Below are 11252 nucleotides of genomic sequence, written 5' to 3'. Positions count from 1 at the left end.
GTGTTGACATGAAGCAGAATTAAGCAGCTAGAGTTGAGAATTAAGCTGCCAGACTTGAAAATACTTATAAGGTTTTATAAGGTCTTATAAAGGTTTTATAAGGTTTTATAAGGTTTTATAAAGGTTTTATAAGGCTTTATAAGAAGCACCAGACTTGAGTTTAGAAGCAGAAGACCAGACTTGAGAAGCAAAGAAGAAGAAGAAGAGAGAAGAAGACCGTTGAGTATTTTAAACAATAAATATTTTATTGTATTGTGTATAGACTTGGATCTAGATCCACAATTTGAATTTAAAAGTAATAGAGTTTCTCTCAGATCTACTTTCTTTCTCTCTCTCTCTGTTCTTCAATGTTTTTCATCTACATCTCTTTATCCTCACATTCTTTCAATTTTCTCGGGGAGTTTGGAGCCCGTGACCCTTACCCGGAGGAGATAGCGAGCCTGTTTGGAGATAAAGTGTTGGGGAACCAAAGCACTGAGCACAAGATTCTCATTCCTAATGCCTCTGTTCTCTCTCTCCCTCTCGCAGCTCCAATGCTCTCCTGTTTCGCCTTCACAGACTCTGTTATCTGCCGATGATGCCAGAAAGCTCCTCCATAAGGTTACTTTTCTCGTATATATATCCTTTTAGCTATTTCTTTCTGATGAACTAGGGTTTATATTTTCGGCTATTATCAATTTAACATGCATGTATGTCATAGCTTGTTACTAATATTCAAGTGAAGTTGTATGCTCTTAATAAATGATAAGCCTTGTGTTCATCTAGGTTCTACTTGATCTTTCTCAAATTACAATCATTGTGTAGATACTATTAAATATCCTATAAACGTGTAAAACCATGATTTGATTCACTGTGACCACTCTAATGATGTGCTATCTCAAATATATTTATTATTATTATCTAAACGTTTTCAGATTTTGGGATGGAGTATAGTGGAGGATGAAGCAGGCGGTCTGAAAATAAGGTGCATGTGCAAGGTGAGGGATTTTGGGTACGGTGTTGAACTCATCAATAGGATCCATAAGGTTGCTGAAGCTTCTGTTCATTTCCCTTCTCTCCATTTGGAAAGTCATACCCAAGTTAGAGCTGACTATCTATCACGTCCATTGGCACATCTTCTTTAAAACAACCAAACAAACATTCTTGTACATTTAGGGGCGTGTATTGAATTGAGGATTTTAACGTGTTTTGGTTTTTCTTTAAAATCTCCTGTTATTCAACTAATGATTTCTATTTTTTTTTTCAAATCCTGAGTTATTGAATATGACATTTATCTAAAGTAGCTTAAAATCACTTGTAGTTTACTGTTATTCAATTAACAATTTACCAAAAGTAAATCAAATCTACTGTTATTCAATGATAAACAATTTTGAAAGGAAAACTTTATGAAATGGATTTGAAACTAAGGGGGTGTATTGAAATGTGGATTTTAAAAGTTTGGGTGGATTTGAAAAAATATTGGAGTTTGAAGAGATTTGGATTAAATCCCATTTATATGGGTGGGATTTAAAAAAAGGAAAAAAGATTTAGATAGGATTTTTTTTAAATTTCAGAGTACTTGAGATCATTTGATCTTAAATTTCAGAGTACTTTTGAAAGTCCAATTATTTTAAAACATGAAGTAATCACTATTTTTTCCAACATAGTAAAAACATGAAATTTCAATATTTTGTCTTCTTCCTTCGTTTGTGAGAACGAGAGAGAGGAAACAGAGTATTTCTCTCTCTCCATAGAATGTATAACGAAGCATGAAAGAGTAATCTCAGTATGAAGGACATATTCTTGTTTGGTGAGGGATTAGTCAACCAGACCACCGCGTCATCAAACAACATAGGAGGAGAGATATTAGCACGAGAAGTGAAGAAGGATCAGACCTGATGACTATAAGGGCAGTCAAAGTAGAGGTTCTGTCGAGTTTCACCAGCAGCATTGCAGAGGAGGCATGTCGAAGGTACTGCCATACCCCAAGTGATGAGACGGTCCCTTGTATGAAGTCTGTTACGCGTAGCGAGTGTCCCATGCGTGAAACGCATGTTTAGGTATTGAACCAGAGAACCAAATAGCCTTGTACCATGGTACTGGGGTGCCTTGATTGTTGAGGTGATTCCATGCATCCTTAATTGAGAAGGTTGATGATGGTGGCTTGTCGCCAATCTTGGGTTATTGTATCCGCAGGAGGGAGACTGTCCTTGAGGAATACAATGGTAAGGTGCCTGGGCCGGAGTCTTGAGATGCACCAGTTTCCATTTACCAAAGCGTTTTGTACAATTGCATTTTCTGGAATACCAGAGACCCTTGGAGCAGTGATATCCAATAAAGGTCCAAGAGAGGTCCAGTTATCCTTCAAAATCTGCAAGTAATACGAGAACCAATATCACAGTAGATAAAAAGCCGAACTATTGATTGAAGTTTGTAGATACTCTTCCATATCCAACTTCCTGAGGTTGACTCATCGAGGTCCCAAAAGCAAGAAGATCCAATGGCATATTACATAATCAATTCGTCTTCTACTTCTTCCAATTCAATCTCTGCAACAAGTTTGAACAGCAGTCTCTTGACAATATTCAAGAAAGCTCCAGAGCTTACTAAAAGCAAATATAATAGATCAAAATTGTTTATCAAAAAACCAAATTCATAAACCACAACATGAAAGATAAATTTAAAAACATAGTGGCAAAGATAACTTCTAAAAACAACGTAAACTGTTGCTGCATCAAGATCCCATATGCATAGCATCTGTCCACATGGTTGCTGCTATATTTGCTCTCGAATTATTAGCATTCACTCTTTGTTGTTCTTGAGTGCCATTTTGAACATCATCATCCATGTTCTCATCTTCACCTATTTCTTGAACATCACTTTCATTATCATCAGCGACAACAACTTCTTCAGGAAACACGTCTGAACGACATTCTTAAAGAAGATAATTATGTAAAACAACACATGCAAGAACTAACTCTGCTTGTGTTTTATACGGAAATGGTGGAGCAGATTTGAAGATGAGGAATCTTGACTTAAAGATGCCAAAAATTCTCTCAAAATTTTTATCCACTAAGAACATATATAAATTCTAAATCAAAATTGCATGCAGCTAAAACATTTTGTGATAGTTTTCCTTTTCGATTGCGGTAGCTAGATGAATCCTTTCCACTTATCATCGCAAGAATATGTGTTCCATCAATAGCTCCTACACAATCCTAATAAAATATAGAAGCATGTAAATATTTTTGCTGTATTTAAAAAATACATAAGAGAAGAACTACATGTACCTTAAAATAAGGATACAATCGTGTGCTATCTCTTATCTTTGGAGGCACTGTTGTTTCAGGCTTGGCCATGTAACTTGGAGCAAGTGCGTTTAACACTTTCAGAATTGTATGAAAACTCGTACTTTCCTATGTAAAATATAATTATGCCATTGTAGGAGAAAACAAGAAGATAGTGTCGTATATAAATAAATAAAATTAGACCATTGTAGGAAAAAACGAAAACAAAAACATTCTGATATAAAGAACAAAAATCATAACAATTCTGCAAAGAAGAAACAAAACCATAGCTAAAAAAAATAATAAAAACTCAACTTTAAAGAATAAAAAACTCCAAGATGACGAACTATCTTTAGAACTCCGATCATGTTACTTCAGCCACTTGGTTTACGAAGATTTCTTTTAATCCTATGGAGAAGAGCTTACAAAACTGATAGGATTCGAGCATCAATCATCTCTTTTATTTGTCAAAGTGAGTATTCTTTTTCATCACTTTTGCTTACTGGGGAATGTGTAGTTTCAGATTGGTTTCAGTATTTTGTTTAGTTTTCATGAATTTGGATGATGTTTGTCTTTGAATATTGTTCCTTTTATGGGAGATTCAAAAGACGTAAAAGGTAAAGGTCAATACCACTCATGTTCTGGACCTGAGCACAAGTTGTTATTGAGGTTACTAGTGGATGCAATCAATCAAGGTTTCGTGATGCCAGCGGCAAATTCAACAAACTGATGGTCGAATCCAGAATACTAACAACGCTACAACAACAAGTTGGATCTAAAAAAACCTACGGTCAGTATAAAAATATGATGAAAATCTTGAAGGGTAGGTACCAAGGGTTTGCAGATTTTATTCGTTGTAGTTCTGGTTTTGGGTGGGACTCTGAAACGAAAAAATTCACAGCAGATGATGAAGTATGGTGAATTGACATTTTCCTTTCTGTTTTTTTTCTTTCTGAGGTTAGCTTTTCTCCACCATTCCGCTTCAAACAAGCCTAGTTGGAGGATATGTATTGGTGAAACATTATTTTCATTAAATATTTTCTCATTTCTTCTCTTCCAAATGTACTACAAGATCCAAGGGAAGATGTCAATTTATGGTTCTGAATAAGCCACTTTTTCCTCCGAGACAGGAAATTCTGAAAAAGGTACCAATAGTCTGATAAAGCCCAAACCTTCAACGCAGAGGGACATTCAAAAACAAGATGATTTATAGCTTCCTATGGATCACTACATCTAGGAAAGCTCATATCGGTACCCAAATGGTTAAAAGCAAGTCTTTTTGTCGTCATAATACATCCTCTGAGAGGTTGCCACATGAAGTGTTTCATCTTTCCCAAAGCCCGAACACTCCACACATGGCTATGTAGACCAGTGATACTCGGTTGAACAAACTGAGTTTGAGCACTCTTTCATAGCAAATCATACCTGGATTTTAACTGAGCAAAATCCAGATTTTCTATGATTCCATTTGTAACCATCCATGAACCACATATTACTAGGTCTCAGTCCGAGGATAAGAGGAATGTCCTCAGTATATAATTAATCATGTAAGAGAGAAGTGTTCCAATCCCTGATATTACGCCTAATAAAGGAATGAACGGAGAGTTTTGGGTGTATGTATGTCACTCGGTCGGAGGCCCTTAGTGGCCGTGCCTCTGTGTATGGGATCCAAGGTTCGTATCATACACTTGTGATGAGGCATTCCCCGATAGTATTTCCAAAGGCATGACTGGTTGTAGTAGCGTCCTCTAAGTACTCGAGAAGTAGTGAGTTTGGAAACTGTATTAATCTCGATAGTTGTTTCGCTAGTTACACCACATTAAAACTCTGAAAATTTAGAAATCCAAGCCCTCCCTGATCCTGTGGGACACAAAATTTATCCCAAAAATATTCAATGGAAGCCTCAATTATTTTGTCTTGAGCTCTACCAGAAATATGAGATTGTACTTTTAGTTTATCCACAATGCCTTTTGATAGCAAGAAACACGACATAATGAAAGTCAGAACTGCTTGGGCCACATATTTTATTTGCACCTCCCTGCCTTCCTTCGAAAGTAATTAATATACCATGGATTTTACCATTTTTATGTCATAGTATATGTCTTTTTAGTGTTTTTACTATGTGTTTTGAGTCGTTTTGGTATTTTTGTGTGTTATAGAGGGTCTAGGTACGTTTTTGACAACTTTGGAGATTCTATAGCTATTTGAGGGGCAGAACTGTGCAGAGGCGTCAAAAGTATAGCAACATATGGAGGACTTTCCACGGTTCTATTGAGATCATATTTTGAAACAAGATAGAGCTTTGAGTTAGCTTTCCAAGTCCACCAGTTTTAGGTCTATCAGGATCCTAGATCGAAAGCTATGCTCGTTTTACTAAACAGTGGTCCGTCTAACGCGCCTAAGGAGCCTGCGAGAATAGAAGAGAACTAAAGAATGTTGAGCGACGCCATCTGAGCATCGAACGACGCCCCTCCTGATAAATTACCAACGAGCTTTTATCAACTTCCAAGAATTACAAAATAGTGCAAAAATTTCCCTTATTTACAAAAGAGCTCCTGAATTACGTGGAAATATTTTTGAGTTTTTATTTTACTCTACTAGATAATAGTCTACTAGAAAAAGATGAAATTTATTTTATCTATTAGGCTTGGAAAAACGAGAGTTACTCTAAACAAAATACTTGTACATATTATAAAGAATAAAAAGGAACAAAAGACGTAATCATCTCGATGTGAATGTGTTGTTTACTTCTTTTAACAAAATAATATTATTTCTGATTTTGTTTTTCCATTTATATGGTTTAATTATCATTTTTTTTTCAGTCACAAAATAAGTAACAAGTAATTTTAAAAGCCGAGTCAGTAATTTTTTTTTTTACTATTATTACTTGTCTTGTATTGCAATTAGAAAAACTCAGCTACTTGATATTGGACTTAACAAAAATGAGTATCTGAAAAGTCGAGACAAGTAAGGAACAAATCCCTTATATACTAAAGCGCAAGTCGTCTAGCAAATCATAATTAGACACGTGACAAAACAAAAATTTACAAAACAAATAAGATTGATTAAAAATGATTTTGGAACTTCACGTAAAAATTAAAAAAAAAAAAAAACTAAATCCCTAAATTATTTCACACACTTACAAAATAAAGATCACGTTCTATAACTATTTTTCTCTTTTACCTTTCTATCTTATTTAATTTTACTTTCTTCTTCATTGTTTCTTCTCCAGTTGTTGATCAGTTCTTCCACTGATCAAAATAATTACATAAAAGTTATGATTACTCCTAATTCTAAATGTTTCTAAATGTTTTCTCTCATTTTAGATTCATTTTCCTCTTATTCTAATAATTTCTTAATTATTCATTTCAGGTAAAACGGCACATCAATGTGCTTATGTTTCAAAGTTATAAAAGAATAAAGAGATGAGCGGCGTTAGGGTTTCGGCGATTGGCGAAACTAGGGCTTCAGAGTCAGGAGATCGAGATGCGACCATGATGGATGTGGGAGAGAGAGCAAGACCACCAGGGGATCCACCAGACTGCGTGCCCTCGTATGCATCCAAGGTAGAGGGGATGAGCGAGGGAGGGATGCCGGTTCCGGAGAAACTGATCGATGATGACTTTATTACGGAGAGACTTTGAGTGGAGTTCCCTAATGGAGAAGATGGTGAACCGTCTATCACGATTGAGACAGAGGTGCTGGAAGCGATGAATGGGATGTGGAAATAGTGCATGATCGTTAGGGTTCTGGGAAGGAGTGTTGCGATATCTGCCTTGAGTAGGAAGTTACGGGAGTTATGGAATCCGAAGGGAGCAATGTACGTCATGGACTTGCCCCGGCAGTTTTTCATGGTCCGTTTCGAAAAGGAGGATGAATATATGGTGGCGCTGACAGGAGGCCCATGGAGAGTCTTCAGTAGTTATCTCATGGTGAGGGCTTGGTCACCAGAATTTGATCCCTTAAGAGATGACATTGCTACAACGCCGGTCTGGGTTAGACTAACAAATATCCCAGTGAACTTCTATCACCGGTCGATCCTGATGGGGATTGCTAAGGGTTTGGGGAAGCCAGTTCGGGTAGACATAACCACGTTGAACTTTGAGAGAGCAAGGTTTGCAAGAATTTGTGTCGAAGTCAACTTAGCAAAGCCATTGAAAGGGACAGTGCTAATTAATGGTGAGAGATACTTTGTAGCGTATGAAGGGCTATCTGAAATCTGTTCTAAATGTGGAATATACGGACATCTAGTCCATGGGTGTCCAAAAACTATTGCGGAGAGAGTGGATAGTATGGCATTACAGACGGAGACGTCAGTACTCCCTACATCGGTACCTAAACAAATCTCTCCGCAGGAGGATGGGTTTACTCAAGTAAAGGGAGTGAGAAGAGGAACGCAAGTGTCGAGGCAGGTGGGTATTGCGATACGAGAACCAGGTGAGGTAACTAAGAAGAGTCTTCATGAGACCTCTATTATCAAGGAGACCGCAAATATTGCACTATCGAACAAGTATAGCAGCCTTGAGATGACTATGAATGTGGATGGAACAAAGGAGGATATGGTTACTGGTGAAGAGAATAAGGAGAATAAGGAGAATCAGGACATGAATATTCAGAACAGGAAAGGTAAAGGTCTCTCGCAAGTGAAAGAAGGTTTGATCTTTAGCGGGAAAGCTAGTACTTCAACTAGTTCACAAGGAGCACATAAGGAGAAGTGGGCCGCTAACAGAAAATTGATTGAGGGTAGTAGAGGAAAGCCCAAGAAAGTGAATAATAGGCCTGTTCGAGGGCTGGTGTTTGGGCCGACAAAGGGAGAAATTAGCCTATCAGAATCTGGAAAGAGACTGAGAGTGGAAAATACTACAACAGGGAGAGCTGGTGGTGTGTTCAAAAATAGCGTGGAGAATGATCAGACTAGATCTAAAACTCTGCTACTACGTGATGAAGAGGTAGATAACCCCATGGAGAGTACGATCAGCGTGGTGGAACAAAAAATGGCTGGTACACAGACGAACCTGCAAGGAGATGGAGGGATCTTGTCTCTTGCATAACAGGGGGCCCCGGTAATTCGTATATACCTTGACATATTGATGATGATGAATTGCTTATTCTAGAATTGCCGGGGGGCAAATAAACCCAATTTCAGACGCTCGATTCGGTACATTTTGAAGAAGCTTAATACTGACGTCCTGACGCTATTCGAAACTCATGCGGGTGGAGAAAAAGCGAGAAAGATATGTCAGAATTTGGGATTTGATAAGTCTTTTTGGGTTGATGCCACTGGTCAAAGTGGTGGAATTTGGCTATTGTGGAGAGATCAGGCGGGAGCTCTTACGGTATTGGAATCGTCGGATCAGTTTGTTCACGCCAGGGTGGTGATTGGGACACAGAGCATTCATCTCCTCGCTGTTTACGCTGCTCCTACAGTAAGTCGTCGTAGTGGGCTTTGGGGGCAGCTTAAAAGAGTATTGGAGAATATTGATGAACCGGTGTTGGTTGGTGGAGACTTTAACACTATCTTGAGATTGGATGAAAGAACTGGAGGTAATGGTAGGCTTTCACCAGATTCTCTGGCTTTTGGGGAATGGATTAATGAGCTAGCATTGGTGGACATTGGGTTTTAAGGGCAATACATTCACATGGAAAAGGGGGAAGGAGACGCATAACTTTGTGGCGAAGCGTTTGGATAGGGTCTTATGCAATGCCCAAGCGCGAGTACGGTGGCAGGAGGCGGTGGTTTCACACCTCCCGTTTCTGGCATCAGACCTCGCACCTCTCAATCTGCAACTAGAACCTGAGCAGAGGGGGAACCCGAAGAGGCGACCGTTTAGGTTTGAAGCCGCGTGGCTCAAGCATGAAGGCTTTAAAGAGCTACTCTCGACATCTTGGAATGGTGAACTGAGTACTCCGGAGGCATTGGTATCTCTGAAAGCCAAACTCAAAAAATGGAATAAGAAGATATTTGGAGATGTCATTCAACGAAAAGAAAAGATTTTAGGAGATATTAAGGGGATTCAGGAGCAGTTGGAGAGGAACCCAAGTGATGATTTACTCTTGAGGGAGGTGGTACTGCAGAAAGAGTTTGATGTGGTCCTGGAGCAGGAGGGGGTATTGTGGTATCAGAAATCGCGTGAAAAATGGATAGTTCTGGGAGACAGGAATACAAAGTACTATCACACAAGTACAATAGTACGGCGGAAGAGATATAAGATAGAGAGGCTAAAAGATGAGGATGGCCGCTGGGTGGATCAGTCCGAGGAACTGGAAAAGCTAGCTACAAAATATTATAAGAGACTGTATTCGACTGAGGATCTCAACCTTCATACGGAGAAACTCCCTCAGCAAGGTTTCACTGATTTTACACGGGAGGAGTTGGAGAGTTTGAATAAACAGTTCTCGGGAGTAGATGTTGAGAGGTCTATGGGTAAATACAAGGCCCCAGGGCCGGATGGCTACCAACCTATCTTTTACCAAGAATCCTGGGACGTGGTGGGTGAGTCTGTGACTAGGTTTGGGCTGAAGTTTTTTGAAACGGGAGTTCCCGCGGAGGGCATGAATGATGCAATGCTGGTCCTTATTCCGAAGGTCCGCAAGCCAGAAATAATAATGCAATTCCGGCCCATAAGCTTATGCAATGTTCTTTTCAAGATCATAACAAAGATGATGGTGCTGAGACTGAAGCATCTGATGCCTAAACTTATAGGGAAGCGTTGAGCATCTCCGTGTACGATTATCTAGATGACGATCGCATTTTAGCACCTTATGTTGGCAATTAATATTGGATGTGAATAGAATTTATTTTTTTACTTCTTTTATTTCGCAAAAAGAGATTTCATTTCGCATGCTTCTTTTTTCATGATGTAGTTTTCATCAATAAAAAATAAATTCTTTTATACGTTAACACGGTTGATTCATAATTCGGTTACAAATTTGTTTGTTTGGTTGTGTAAATTTAAATTAAGTTCCTCTATATTCAATGAGTGATCCAAGATATTAAAGCCAACCGACTCCATTGAGTCAAGATATTAATTAAAATAGTAAAGTAAAAAAACAAATTTGGTAAAAAGTAAAGTAAAGTAAAAATTTGTTAGATTAGATGATTAAACTTAGGTTGTGCACCCATAATTAATACCCCAGGTTGATTCTTTCATGTCATTTGTTTGCTAAAAAAATTAGAAGAGTAAATGGTAAACATAAGAAAAATTAGAACAGTAATTAAGCATGATTATGATTATATGTGATCCAACATTTTCATTTTATTCATATTGATATTATAAATATATCATATTTTATTTAGTATATATAAATAATTAGTCTGCACCCTTCCATTTTCAGTAAAATGGACTGCACTTCTCTTTGGGATCCTTCCATATGTTTGGGATGCCCCAGATTAATCTAAAAAATATATAAATAATTTCAGTTCTAGCATGTTTTTTTTGTTTTTCATATAACTAGGTTGTTTAAGCTAACATCATTATTCAGTTTTTATTAAGGGGGCCTTATTGTACTAGGGATTTCATAAAATTCTGAGGGTTTTAGATCTTGCGAGTGATAGGTCAGGAAATGGGAGCCAGTGGCCAACAATCTTTGCAGTTACGGTGTGGTGGTGTTGGAAATGGAGATGTGGGTATGTTTTCGGTGATATAGGGAAATGTCGAGATAGAGTGAAGTATGTTAGAGATAAAGCCCGAGAAGTGATGGACGCGAACAAGATCCTAAGTAAGAGATCAGTTGCTGGGGGTCGGGTAGAGAAGCAGATAGCATGGAAGTGTCCTGAGAGTGGCTGGTATAAACTAAATACGGATGGAGCAGCTCGAGGTAATCCTGGTCTGGCTACTGCGGGAGGGGTTGTGCGGGGCAAGTACGGGACATGGGAAAGGGGCTTTGCGGTTAACATTGGCATTTGCTCTGCTCTATTAGCAAAATTGTGGGGTGTGTACTATGGCCTGTGCATAGCATGGGATCGTGGTATTCGGCAGCAGGAGG

General features: G+C 38.3%; 2 pseudogenes; both read left to right on the top strand.

Moving 5' to 3' along the window:
• Positions 1 to 309: 309 nt before the first annotated feature.
• LOC106317630 lies at positions 310 to 1232 on the top strand (annotated as a pseudogene).
• Positions 1233 to 6760: 5528 nt separating this feature from the next.
• The window catches only part of LOC106314806, a 6201-nt pseudogene continuing 1709 nt past the window's right edge, over positions 6761 to 11252 (top strand).

This window comes from Brassica oleracea, chromosome C9 (assembly GCF_000695525.1).
Source record: "Brassica oleracea var. oleracea cultivar TO1000 chromosome C9, BOL, whole genome shotgun sequence".
Taxonomy (NCBI): Eukaryota; Viridiplantae; Streptophyta; class Magnoliopsida; order Brassicales; family Brassicaceae; genus Brassica; species Brassica oleracea.
Note: the sequence above shows the minus strand (reverse complement) of the source record. Positions and strands in the feature narration are given on the sequence as shown.